The following is a 13,914-nucleotide window of genomic DNA, read 5'->3' as shown; positions in this document are numbered from 1 at the left end:
TGTTTTTCAACATTTCCTTAGCAATTCGGGGTCTCTTCTGATTCCATACAAATTTTAGGGTTATTTGCTCCAGCTCTTTGAAAAACATCGGTGGAATTTTGATCAGAATGGCATTAAAAGTATAGATTGCTCTAGGCAGTTGTAGACATTTTAACAATGTTTATTCTTCCGATCCAAGAGCATGGAATGGTCTTCCATCTTTTTGTGTCTTATTCAATTTCTTTCATGAGTGTTCTGTAGTTCCTCGAGTACAGCTCCTTTACTTCTTTGGTTAGGTTTATTCCCAGGTATCTTATGGTTCTTGGTGCTATAGTAAATGGAATCCAAATTGGCAATGAAGAAGTCAAACTCTCTCTCTTCGCAGATGACATGATTCTTTATATGGAAAACCCAAAAGACTCCACCCCTAAACTACTAGAACTCATACAGCAATTCAGCAACGAGGCAGGATACAAATTCAATGTACAGAAATCAGTGGCTTTCTTATACACTAACAATGAAAATACAGAAAAGGAAATTAGAGTACCATGCTGTCTTAATGATCACAGCTTTGTAATAAAGCTTGAAATCAGGCAATGTGATGCCCTCTGCTTTTTCAACATTTTCTTAGAAATTTAGGGTCTTTTCTGGTACAAATTTTAGGATTGTTTGTTCTAGCACTTTGAAAAATGCCAATGGTATTTTGATTGGGATGGTGTTAAAAGCATATATTGCTGTGGGCAGCATAAACATTTTAACCATGTTTATTCTTCTGGTCCATGAGCATGGAATTTTTTTCCCATCTTTTTTTGTCCTTTTCAATTTCTTTACTGAGTGTTCTGTAGTTCCTCAAGTATAGACCATTTACCTCTTTGGTTAGGTTTATTCCAAGGCATCTTAAGGTTTTGGGTACTATTATAAATGGAATCAATTCTCTAATTTCACTTTCTACAGTATCATTGTTAGTGTATAAGAAAGCACCTGATTTATATGCATTGATTTTGTATCCTGCTACATTACTGAATTGCTGTTTGAGTTCTAGTAATTTGAGGGTAAAGTATTTGGGGTTTTTCACATAAAGTATCATGTCATCTGTGAAGAGAAAGAGCTTGAGCTCTTTTTTGCCACCTTGGATACATGTATTTCCTTTTGTTGTCTGATTGCTGTTGCTAGAACTTTTAGTACTATGTTGAAAACTAGTGGTGACAATGGGCATCCTAGTCATGTTCCTGATCTCAATGGAAAAGCTCACAGCTTCTCCCCATTGAAAATGACATTCACTGTGGGTTTTTCATAGATGGAGTTTATTAAGTTGAGGAATGTTTCCTCTATCCCTGTACTCTGAAGAGTTTAAATCAGGAAAGGATGCTGTATTTTTTCAAATGCTTTTTCTGCATCAATTTAGAGGACCATGTGGTTCTTCTCTCTTCTCTTATTAATTTGTTCTATCACATTGATTTGAGAATGGCAAGCAACACTTGCATCCCATGGATAAATCCCACCTGGTCATGGTGGATAATCTTTTATTTTTTAAACATTTTATTTATTTATTTGACGGACAGAGATCACAAGTAGGCAAGAGGCAGGCAGAGAGAGAGAGAGAGAGAGGAGGAAGCAGGCTTTATGCTGAGCAGAGAGCCGGATGGGGGCTCAATCTCAGGACCCTGGGATCATGACCTGAGCCAAAGGCAGAGGCTTTAACGCACTGAGCCACTAGGCACCCCAGTGAATAATCTTTTTCTTTCTTTCTTTTTTTTTTTTTAGGTCATTTTATTTTATTTATTTATTTGACAGAGAGAGATCACAAGTAGGCAGAAAGGCAGGCAGAGAGAGAGGAAGGGAAGCAGGTTTCCTGCTGAGCAGAGAGCCCAATGTGGGGCTCGATCCCAGGACCCTGGGATCATAACCTGAGGCAAAGGCAGAGGCTTTAACCCACTGAGCCACCCAGGTACCCCAATAATCTTTTTAATGTACTGTTGGATCTTATTAGGTACGATCTTGTTGAGAATCTTAGGATCCATATTCATCAGTGATATTGGTCTGAAATTCTTTTTAGTGAGGTCTTTGCCTGGTTTGGGGATCAAGGTAATGCTGCTTCCATAGAAAGAGTCTGAACGTTTTCCTTATGTTTCTATTTCTTGAAACAGCTTCAGGAGAAGAGGTATTATTTCTTCTTTGAATGTTTGGTAGGATTCCCCAGGGAATACATCAGGTCCTGGACTCTTGTTTTTTAGGTTTTTTGATCACTGCTTCAATCTCATTACTAGTTATTGATCTATTGAGGTTGTTAATTTTTTCCTGTCTTAGAAATTCATAGTTTCCAGGAATGTATCCATTTTTTAGGTTGCTTAACTTATTGGCATATAACTGTTTGTAATAATTTCTGATGATTATTTCTATTTCCTTGGTGTTAGTTACGATCTCTCCCTTTCCATACATGATTTTATTAATTTGGGTTCTTCCTCTTTTTTTTTTTTTTTTTTTGGATTAGTCTGGCCAGTGGTTTATCGATCTTATTAATTCAAAGAACCAGCTTCTAGTTTCATTGATGTATTTTATTTTATCTCTGGTTTCTAACTCATTGACCTCTGCTCTAATTATAATTATTTCCCTTCTCATGCATGAGGTAGGCTCAATTTGTTGTTGATTCTCCAGTTCTTTAAGGTGCAAAGAGAGTTTGTTTATTCAGTATTTTTCTATTTTCTTAAAGTGAGACTTGGATAGCTATGTATTTCCCCCTTATGAACGTCTTTGCCATATCCCATAGGTTTTGGATCGATGTGTCTTTGTTCTCATTGGTTTCCATGAATTGTATAAGTTCTTCTTTGATTTTCTGGTTGACCCAAACATTCTTCAGCAGGATGGTCTTTGGCTTCCAAGTGTTTGAAATTTTTCCAAACTTTTTCTTGTGATTGAGTTACAGTTTCAAAGCATTGTCATCTGAGAATATGCAGGGAAAATTCTCAGTCCTTGGGTATCAGTTGAGACCTGATTTGTGGCCCTCTATGTGGTCTATTCTGGAGAAAGCTCTATGCGAGTTTGAGAAGAATGAGTATTCTTCTCGAATTAGGGTGGAATGTTCTGTATATATCTATGAAGTCCATCTGGTCCCGTGTTTCATTCAAAGTTCTTATTTTGTTGTTGATTTTCTACTTAGACATCTGTCTGTTGCTGGGTGTGGTGTGTTAAGATCCCCTACAATTAATGTATTCTTATCAATATGTCTCTTTATTTTGATTAACTTTTGGATTGTGTAATTGGCTGCTCCCATGTTGGGGGCCTAGATATTGACAATGGTTAGATCTTCTTGTTGGATACACCCTTTAAGAATGATATAATGTCCTTCTGTATCTCTGACTACAGTCTTTAGCTTGAAATCTAATGTTTATAGCAGCAATGGCCACGGCCGCCAAACTATGGAAAGAACCAAGATGCCTTTCATCAGACGAATGGATAAGGAAGATGTGGTCCATATACACTATGGAGTATTATGCCTCCATCAGAAAGGATGAATACCCAACTTTTGTAGCAATATGGACTGGACTGGAAGAGATTATGCTGAGTGAAATAAGTCAAGCAGAGAGAGTCAATTATCATACGGTTTCACTTATTTGTGGAGCATAACAACTATCATGGAGGAGAAGGGGTCTTAGAGAGGAGAAGGGAGTTGGGGGAAATTGGAAAGGGAGGTGAATAATGAGACTATGGACTCTGAAAAACAACTGAGGGGTTTGAAGTGGCAGGGGGGTGGGAGGTTGGGGTACCAGGTGGTGGGTGTTATAGAGGGCACAGATTGCATGGAGAACTGGGTGTGGTGAAAAAATAATGAATACTGTTTTTCTGAAAATAAATAAATTAATTTAATTAAAAAAAATCTAATTTGTCTGATATGAGACTTTCTTTTTGAGGCCCATTGGCATGAAAGATGTTTCTCCATCCTTTCACTTTCAGTTTGGATGTATCTTTAGGTACAAAATGAGTCTCTCATAGACAGCATATGAATGTGTCCTATCTTTTTATGTAATCTGTGACCCTTTGCCATTTTATGGGGGGCATTTGGGCCATTTATGTTGACAGTGATTATTGAAAGATGAGTTTTTATTGTCATCATGTTTCCTGTGAAGTCCTTGTTTCTATTGATAGTCTCTGTAAATTTCTGTTCTATACCACTCTTGGTGTCTTTCTCCCCCCCAAAACCCCTCGTAATATTTCTTGTAGGGATGGCTTGGTAGTCATATATTCTTTTAGTCTTTGCCAGTATGGGAAGCTCTTTATCTCTCCATACATTGTAAATGAGAGCCTTACCAGATAAAATATTATTGGTTGCATGTTCTTCTCATTTAGTGCCCTGAATATGTCTTGCCAGCCCTGTCTGGCTTCCTTAGGTTTCTGTGGACAGGTCTGATATTATTCTGATGTTCCTCCCTCTGTAGGTAAGGAATCTCTTCCCCGTAGTTGCCCTTAAGATATTTTCTCTCGTTTTACAGTTCATGAGTCTCACAATCACAGAGTGGTAGGTCTCTTTACCCTCATTTAACCTGGGGGGTGTCCTCTCTGCCTCTAGGACATGAACACTTGTCCCATTTGCCAGGTTAGGAAAATTCTCAGCTAGGATTTGCTCAACTATATCTTCTAGTCCTCTCTCTCTCCACCTTCTCAGGGGTCCCAATAATTTCTGACACTGGAACATTTCATGGCATCATTACTTTCTCTAATTGTGTTCTCATGGATTCGAAGCTGTTTGTTCCAGGCCTCCTCCTGATCCCTCTTTTCTGTCAGTTTGCCTTCTAGATCACTAATTTGTTCTTTTGCCTCACTTATCCTAGCTGTTAGAGTATCTATATTAGATTGGATCTCATTGGTAGCATTGTTAAATTCTGCCAGATCAGCACTCACTTCTGCCATTAATTATGTTACCATTAATGGTTTTCTCCAACCTAGCCATTGTCTGCATAACTGTTTCCCTGAATTCTATTTCCAACATCTGGCTCATGTCCATATCCATTAGTTCTGTCGCAGAGGTCACAGTCTCTGAACTTTTCCTCTGTTGGGGGTTCCACCTCCTGGTTATTCTGGTGAGAGGTAATTGAGGGGATGTAAAGCTGAAAATATCAACCATGATCTAGGCAAGGTGTACCCTCTCCACTGATGATCCTCTGCCCCAATTGAGATCCAGAAGTGTATAATCTTACATCTCAGGCTGATTTCATGGGCATACAGAGTGCTCTGGTAGATATCTAACTAAATTCAGGGAACTGGTTGAAATAGGGTCTCCTATTCATCCTCCATCTTGCCTCTCCTCTTCAACGTTGCTATTTTTCAAATTAAGTTTTTAATTTTAATTCCTGTGTAGCTAACATACAGTGCTACATTAGTTTCAGGTATATAATACAGTGATTCAATAATTCTATACATTATTCACTGTCATCACCATAAGTGTACTATTTAACCCCCATCACCTATTTCAACATCTCCACCACCCACCTGCACTCAGTTTGTTCTTCATAGTTCAGAGTCTCCTTCTTGACAAATAGCATATGATTAGTTTGTCTCTTCTTTTGCACATTTGTTTTGCTTCTTAAATTCCACACATGGATGGAATCATATGGTATTTGTCTGTTCTGACTGAATGATTTATTTTAATTTTAATTTTTTTGGTTAAATTTCTTTTCACTGTTCGAGAATTCATTGTTTATGCACCACATCCAGTGCTCCATGCAATACATGCCCTCCATAATACCCACCACCAGGCTCACCTAACTTCCCATCCCCTTCTCTTCAAAACCCTCGGTTTGTTTCTCAGAGTCCACAGTCTCTCATGGTTCATCTCCCCTTCCTATTTCCCCCAACTCACTTCTATACTCCATCTCCCCATGTCCTCCCTGTTATTCCTTAGCTCCACAAATAAGCGAAACCATATGATAATCGATTCTCTCTGCTTGACTTATTTCACTCAGCATAATCTCTTCCAGTTCTGTCCATGTTGATACAAAAGTTGGGTATTCATCCTTTCTGATGGAGGCATAATACTCCATTGTATATATGAACCATATCTTCTTTATCCATTCATCTGTTGAAGGGCATCTTGGTTCTTTCCACAGTTTGGCGACTGTGGCCACTGCTGCTATGAACATTGGTGTACAGAAGGCCCTTCTTTTCACTACATCTGTACCTTTGGGGTAAATGCCCAGTAGTGCAATTGCAGGGTCATAGGATAGCTCTATTTTTAATTTCTTAAGGAATCTCCACACTGTTTTCCAAAGTGGCTGCACTGACTTGCATTCCCAACAACAGTGTAAGAAGGGTTCCCCTTCACATCCTCTCCAACACATGTTGTTTACTGTCTTGTTAATTTTAGCCATTCTAACTGGTGTAAGGTGGTAACTCAATGTGGTTTTAATTTGAATCTCACTGATGGCTAGTGATGCTGAGTATTTTTTCATGTGTCTGTTAGCCATTTGTATGTCTTCTTTGGAGAAGTGTCTGTTCATGTCTTCTGCCCATTTTTTGACATGATTATGTGTTTTGTGTGTGTGTGTGTTGAGTTTGAGGAGTTCTTTACAGATCTCGGATATCAGCCCTTTGTCTGTACTGTCGTTTGTGAATATCTTCTCCCATTCCATGCGTTGCCTCTTTGTTTTTTTGACTGTTTCCTTTGCTGTGCAGAAGTTTTTGATCTTGATGAAGTCCCAAAAGTTCATTTTAGCTTTTGTTCCCTTTGCCTTTGGAGACATATCTTGAAAGAAGTTGCCATGGCTGGTGTCGAAGTAGTTACTGCCTATGTTCTCCTCTAGGATTCTGATGGATTCCTGCCTCACATTGAGGTCTTTTATCCATTTTGAGTTTATCTTTGTGTATGGTGTAAGAGAATGGTCAAGTTTCATTCTTCTACACATAGCTGTCTAATTTTCCCAGCACCATTTATTAAAGAAACTGTCTTTTTTCCACTGTGTATTTTTTCCTGATTTGTCAAAGATTCGTTGACCATAGAGCTGAGGGTCCATATCTGGGCTTTATATTCTGTTCCACTGGTCTATGTGTCTGTTTTTATGCCAGGTACCTGTCTTAGTGATAAGCTTTGTCATAAAGCTTGAGATCAGGTTTTGCTTTTCTTTTTCAACATTTCCTTAGCAATTCAGGGTCTCTTCTGATTCCATACAAATTTGAGGATTGTTTGATTCAGCTCTTCGAAAAATGCTGGTGGAATTTTGATCAGAATGGCATTGAATGTTTAGATTTCTCTAGGCAGTATAGACATTTTAGCAATGTTTATTCTTCCAATCCAAGAGCACCAAATGGTCTTTCATCTTTTTGTGTTTTCTTCAATTTTTTTATGAGTGTTCTGTAGTTCCTCAAGTACAGATCCTTTACCTCTTTGGTTAGGTGTATTCCCAGGTATCTTATGGTTCTTGGTGCTATAGTAAACGGAATTGATTCTCTAATGTCCCTTTCTGTATTTTCATTGTTAGTGTATAATAAAGCAACTAATTTCTGTACATTGATTTTATACCCTGAAACATTACTGAATTGCTGCATGAGTTCTAGTAGTTTGGGGGTGGAGTCTTTTGGGTTTCCCATATAAAGTATCATGTCATCTGTGAAGAGAGAGAGTTTGACTTCTTCATTGCCAATTTGGATACCATTTATTTCTCTTTGTTGTCTGATTGCTGTTGCTAGGACTTCTAATACTATGTTGAACAAGAGTGGTGAGATTGGGCATCCTTGTCGTGTTCCTGATCTGAAAGGGAAGGCTGTCAGCTTTTCCCCACTGAGGATGATATTCAATGTGGGTTTTTCATAGATAGATTTTATGAAGTTGAGGAATTTTCCCTCTATCCCTGTACTTTGAAGATTTTAATCAGGAAAGGATGCTGGATTTTGTCAAATGCTTTTTCTTCATCAATTGAGAGGACCATGTGGTTCTTCTCTCTTTATCTCATTGATTTGTTCTATCACATTGTTTGATTTGCAAATGTTGAACCACACTGGCATCCCATGTATAAATCCCACCTGGGCATGGTGGAGAGTCATTTTAATGTACTGCTGGATTCTATTAGCTAGGATTTGTTGATAATCTTAGCATCCATTTCATCAGAGATATTGGTCTGAAATTCTCCTTTTTGGTGGGATCTTTGCCTGGTTTGGGGATCATTATAATGCTGGCTTCATAAAAAGAGTATGGAAGTTTCCTTCTGCGTCAATTTTTTGAAACAACCTCAGGAGAATAGGTATTATTTCTTCTTTAAGAGTTTGGTAGAATTTTCCCAGGGAATCCGTCAGGTCCTGGGCTCTTGTTTTTTGGGAAGTTTTTGATCAATACTTCAATCTTGTTACTAGATATTAGTCTATTCAGGTTGTCAATTTCTTCCTGATTCAGTTTTGAGAGTTTATAGGTTTCCAGGAATGCATCCATTTTGTCTATGTTGCTTAACTTATTGGCATATAACTGGTAATAATATTTTCTAATGATTGTTTCTATTTCCTTGGTGTTAGTCATGATCTCTCCCTTTTCATTCATAATTTTATTAATTTGGGTCCTCTCTCTTTTCTTTTGGATTAGTTTGGCCAATGGTTTATTGATCTTATTGCTTCTTTAAAAAAAACCAGCTTCTAGCTTCATTGATGTGTTCTACTTTGACTGACGTATTTTGCTTAGAATTTTACTCTCTAGTTACGTCATGTTGTTGCAAATGGTAATACTTTTTTAATGGTTGAATAATATTCCATTGCATATATATATATATATATATATATATACACACACACACATATATATGTCACATCTTCATTATACTTCATATATTGATGAAAACTTGAGCAACTTCCATACTTTGGCTATTGTAAATAATGCAAAATAATGCAGGTATAAACATAGGAGCATGTGAGGGGGTGCCTGGGTGGCTCAGTTGGTTAAGCATCTGATTCTTGGTTTTGGCTCAGGTCATGTTCTGAAGGGCCTGAGATTGAGCCCCACATCTGGCACTGCACTCAGTGAGGAATCTGCTTGTCCCTCTCCCTCTGCTCCTCCCCCTGCTCCCTCTTTCTCATATAAGTAAATAAAATCTTTGAATAAAATTAAAATAGGGGTGCATGTATCACTTTGAATTAGTGTTTCTATATTTTGCACCCAATAGTGCAAATATTGGATCAGAGGGAGGTTCTATTTTTAACTTTTTGGAAAACCTCCATACTGTTTTCCACAGTGTCCGTACCACTGTGCATTCCCCATAACATCACAAGAGTGCTCCTTTTTCTCCACAACCTCACCAACATCTGTTGTTTCTTGTGTTTTTAATTTTAGCGATTCTAACTGGTGTGAGGTGATATGTCATTGTAGTTTGATTTGCATTTCTCTGACGATGAGTGATGTTGAGCACTTTTTCATGTGTCTGTTGGCCATCTGGATGTCCTCTTTGCAGAAAGTTCTGTTTATGTTTTCTGCCCCTTTTTAAATTGGATTATTTGTTTTTTGGGTGTTAAGTTGTATAAATTATTTATATATTTTGGAGACTAACTTTTTAATGGATATGCTATTTGCCAATATCTTCTCTCATTCAGTAGGTTGCTCCTTTAGTTTTGTTGATTGTTTCCTTCACTGTACAGAAGCTTTTTATTTCAATGTATTCCCAATAATTTATTTTTACTTTTATTTCCCTTGACTTAGGAGACATAGCTAGAAAAGTGTTGCTACAGCTGATGTCAGAGGAATTATTGCCTGAACTCTCTTCCAGAATTGTAATGGTTTCCTGTCTCACATTTAGGTCTATCATCCATTTTGAGTTTATATTTGTGTATGATGTAAGAAAGTGGTTCAATTTCATTCTTTTGCCTATTGCTGTCCATTTTTCCCAACACAATTTGTTTAAAGAGACCCTTTTTCCCAATTGCATATTTTTCCTCCTTTGTCAAAGATTGAGTTTATAGTTGTGGGCTTATTTCTGTGTTCTTTTGTCTGTTCTATTGATTTATGTATCTATTTTTTGTGCTAGCCATTTTGCTTTTATGAAAGAACTATATTAGTATCTGTTTTCACTAATGGAAAGAAATCTGAAGAGGATTTTCACTTTTATGAAAAACATCTCTTACTTTACTAATGCAGGTCTTTTGTATAAGTGAAGAGGCATAACACCAATTTCAGACAGCAGGAGATGCCTGTATAAGATAAAATAAGCTTTAAGTTAAAGGAGGTCACAAGAGACAAATATAATCATTATATAATGATAAAGTGGTCAATTAATAAAGAAGATGTAATCATGGCAAATATTTATGCACCAACATTGGAACACCTTAATGCATAAAGCAAATGCTAACAGAACTCAAAGGAGAAGCAACACAATAATAGTAGATGATATCAATACCATCTTAATTATGGATGTATCATCCAAAGAGAAAATCAAAAAGCAAAGATCAGATTTGACAGCACTGTCAGACAAAATGGGCCTAACGGACATATAAAGAATATTATATTCAACAGCAGCAAAATACACATTCTTCACAAGTGAACATGTTAGACTATAAAAGAAGTCTTAACAAATCCAAAATGACTGAAATTATACCAATAATCTTTTTCTACAACTGTATGAAACTAGAAATCAATAACAGAAGGATAACTGGACAATTCACAAACACATGGACATTAAACACACTCCCAAATAAACAATGACTCAAAGAAGAAATTAAAAAAACGTTGACATCAATGAAAATAGAAGCACAACGTACTAAAACTTATGGGATGCAACAAAAGTATTTCTAAGACTGAGGTTTATAGCTATTAATGCCAATTTTAAGAAAAAAGAAAGACCTCAAATAAACAACCTAACATATCTCATAGAACTAGAAAAAGAACAAATTAAGCCCAGAATTAGCTGAAAGGAGCAAATAATAAAAAAATTAAGCAGAAATATATGAAATGAAGAAAGGAAAACAAGAGAAAATATCAAGAAGAATAAGAATTAGGTTTTTCTGAAGGATGAGCAAAACTGACAAACGTTTGGCTAGGCTAACCAAGAAAAAAAGAGAGTAGACTCAATAAATAAAAGTATAAGTGAAAGAAAAGATATTACAAGTGATACCACCGAACTACAAAGGACTATAAGATATCACTATGAATAATCATAAGCCAACAAATTGAGTGACTTAGAAGAAACACATAATTCCTACAAACATACAACTTACCAAGACTGAATCATGAAGAAATAGAACATGACCAATAATAATAATGGTCTGTGAACAGATGTGAACTGACCAGTAATAAGTAAGGAGACTGAATCAGTAATCTGACACCTTTCAACCAAGGAGAACGCAGTACCAGATTAATTCACTGGTGAAATTTTTTAAAAAGATTTTATTTATTTGACAGTGAGTGAGAGAGAGAGAGAGAGAGAGAGAGAGAGAACACAAGCAGGAGGAGTGGGAGAGGAAGAAGTAGGCTTCCCACCAAGCAGGGAGCCTGATGCAGGGCTCGATCCTAGGACCCTGCGATCCTGACCTAAGCCAAAGGCAGATGTTAACGACTGAGCCATCCAGGTGCCACTTCACTGGTGAATTTACCAAATGTTTAAGGAAGAATTAATGCAACCCTTCAAAAACTTGGGGAAGCAAACACTCCCAAGCTCATTTTATGAGGCCAGCATCACCTTCATACCAAAGCCAGAGAATGACACTACAAGAAAATAAAATTACAGGCCAATATCTCTGATGAATATACATACAAATATTCTCAACAAAATACTTGCAAATTGAATTCAACAGCACATCTAAAAAACTATACAGCACAATCAAGTGGGATTTAATCCTGAGGTAAAAGGATGGTTTGCCATGTGCAAATCAATGAGATAACACCACCTTAACAGAATGAAGAATAAAAATCATATAATTTAAGTAGATGAAGAAAAATTTTTTTCTAAAATTCAACAGCTTTTCATGATAAAATATCAAGGGACTGGGTACAGTATAGGTATATATATATATAATATATATATATTATATATATCTCATAGCTAACATTATGCAAAATGGTGAAAAATGTAAAGTTTTTCCTCTAGAACAGGACTAAGACAAGGGTGCCCACTTTCACTGGTCTTATTCAACAAAGCACTAAAGTCCCAACCAGAGAAAATAGGCAAGAAAAAGAAATAAAAGGTATCCATAAAAATCCTCAACAAAATATTAGGAAACCACATTCACCATTACATTAAAAGGATCATTCACTGGGACACCTGGGTGGCTCAGTTGGTTAAGAGTCTGACTCTTGATTTTGGCTCAGGTTATGATCTCAGGGTCGTGAGATGGAGTCCCACATCAAGCTACATGCTGGGTGTGGAACCTGCTTGGGATTCTCTCTCTCCCTCTGCCCCTCCCCCATCCCACTCATGCGCTCTCTCTCAAAAAAAAAAAAAGTATCATTCACTACAACCCAATGGGATTTATTCTGGGAATGCAAGGTTGGATCAATATTTGCAAATCAATGTGATACACCACATTAAAAAAGAAGAAAAATCATATGATTAGGGGTTCCTGGGTGGCTCAGTGGGTTAAGCCTCTGCCTTTGGCTCAGGTTATGATCCAGGGCCCTGGGATCAAGCCCCGCATCAGGCTCTCTGTTCAGCAGGAAGCCTGCTTCCCCCCCACCCCCTGCCTACCTCTCTGTCTACTTATGATCTCTTTCTGTTAAATAAACAAAATATTTAAAAGTCATATGATCATCCCAATAGATGCAGAAAAAGCATTTCACAAAAATCAACATCAATGCATGATAAAAACTCTCAACAAACTGAATTTAGAAGGAACATACATCAACATAATAAAGGCCATATATGACAGACCCAGAGCTAACATCATACTCAATGGTGAAAAACTGAGGGCTTTTCCTCTAACACCAGGTAAAAAGATAAGGATGTACATCTTCACTACTTTAATTCAACAAAGTACTGAAAATACTAGTCATAGTAAGCACAAAAGAAAAAGAAATAAAAGGTGTCTAAACTGGTAAAGAAGAAATAAAACTGTCAGTATTTGCAGACGACATGATACTATACATGGAAAACTCTAAGGACTCCACCAAAAATACTATTAGAAGTAATCAATGAGGGGCGTCTGAGTGGCTCAGTGGGTTAAAGCCTCTGCCTTTGGCTCAGGTCATGACCCCAGGGTCCTGGGATTGAGCATTGGGCCCCACATCTGCTGAGCAGAGAGCCCGTTTCCCTTCCTCTCTCCCTGCCTGCCTCTCTGCCTACCTGTGATCTCTGTCTGTCAAATAATTAAATAAAATCTTAAAAAAAAAAGAAGTAATCAATGAATTCAGTAAAGTCATGAGGTACAAAATAAATACACACTAAATGGTTGCATTTCCATATACTAATAACAAAGTAGCAGAAAGAGAAATTAAGAAAACAATTCCATTTACAATTGCACCAAAATACGATACGATACGATACGATACAATACAATACCTAGGAATAAACTTAACCAGGAAGGTGAAAGACCTGTCCTCTGCAAAAAGTAAAATACTGATGAAAGAAATTCAAGATGGCATAAACAAATGGAAAATTATTCCATGCTCATGGATTGGAAAAATTAATATTGTTAAAATGTCTACACTACCCAAAGCAATCTGCAGATTCAGTGCAATCTCTATCAAAATACCAAGTGCAGGGGCGCCTGGGTGGCTCAGTGGGTTAAACCACTGCCTTCGGCTCAGGTCATGATCTCAAGGTCCTGGGATCGAGTCCCACGTCGGGCTCTCTGCTCAGTGGGGAGCCTGCTTCCTCCTCTCTCTCTCTCTGCCTGCCTCTCTGCCTACTTGTGATCTCTCTGTCAAATAAATAAATAAAATCTTAAAAAAAATACCAAGTGCACTTTTCACAGAACTGGAACAAATAATACTAAAGTTTGTATGAAAAAATGTAAGACTCCAAATAGCCAAGGCAATCTTAA

At 37.3% G+C, this 13,914-nt stretch overlaps 1 protein-coding gene across 8 annotated transcripts in view; it reads right to left on the bottom strand.

The window, feature by feature from the left end:
• Positions 1 to 13,914, bottom strand: part of LOC101686872 (G-protein coupled receptor-associated sorting protein 2) — a 140,251-nt gene that overhangs the window by 68,593 nt on the left and 57,744 nt on the right. For 3 of the 8 annotated variants that reach the window (XM_045085338.1, XM_045085335.1, XM_045085330.1), the window contains exon 3: positions 10,066 to 10,131. The exons of the other annotated variants lie outside the window; for them this stretch is intronic. The gene's annotated coding sequence lies outside the window, so the exon portion shown is untranslated. The remainder of the gene's footprint in view (positions 1 to 10,065; positions 10,132 to 13,914) is intronic. 8 annotated transcript variants of the gene reach the window in all.

Source organism: Mustela putorius, unplaced genomic scaffold (assembly GCF_011764305.1).
Source record: "Mustela putorius furo isolate JIRA1106 unplaced genomic scaffold, ASM1176430v1.1 tig00000842_pilon_pilon_pilon, whole genome shotgun sequence".
In the NCBI taxonomy this organism is placed as follows: Eukaryota; Metazoa; Chordata; class Mammalia; order Carnivora; family Mustelidae; genus Mustela; species Mustela putorius.
The sequence above is the reverse complement of the archived record's forward strand: the minus strand, read 5'-3'. Positions and strand labels throughout refer to the sequence as shown.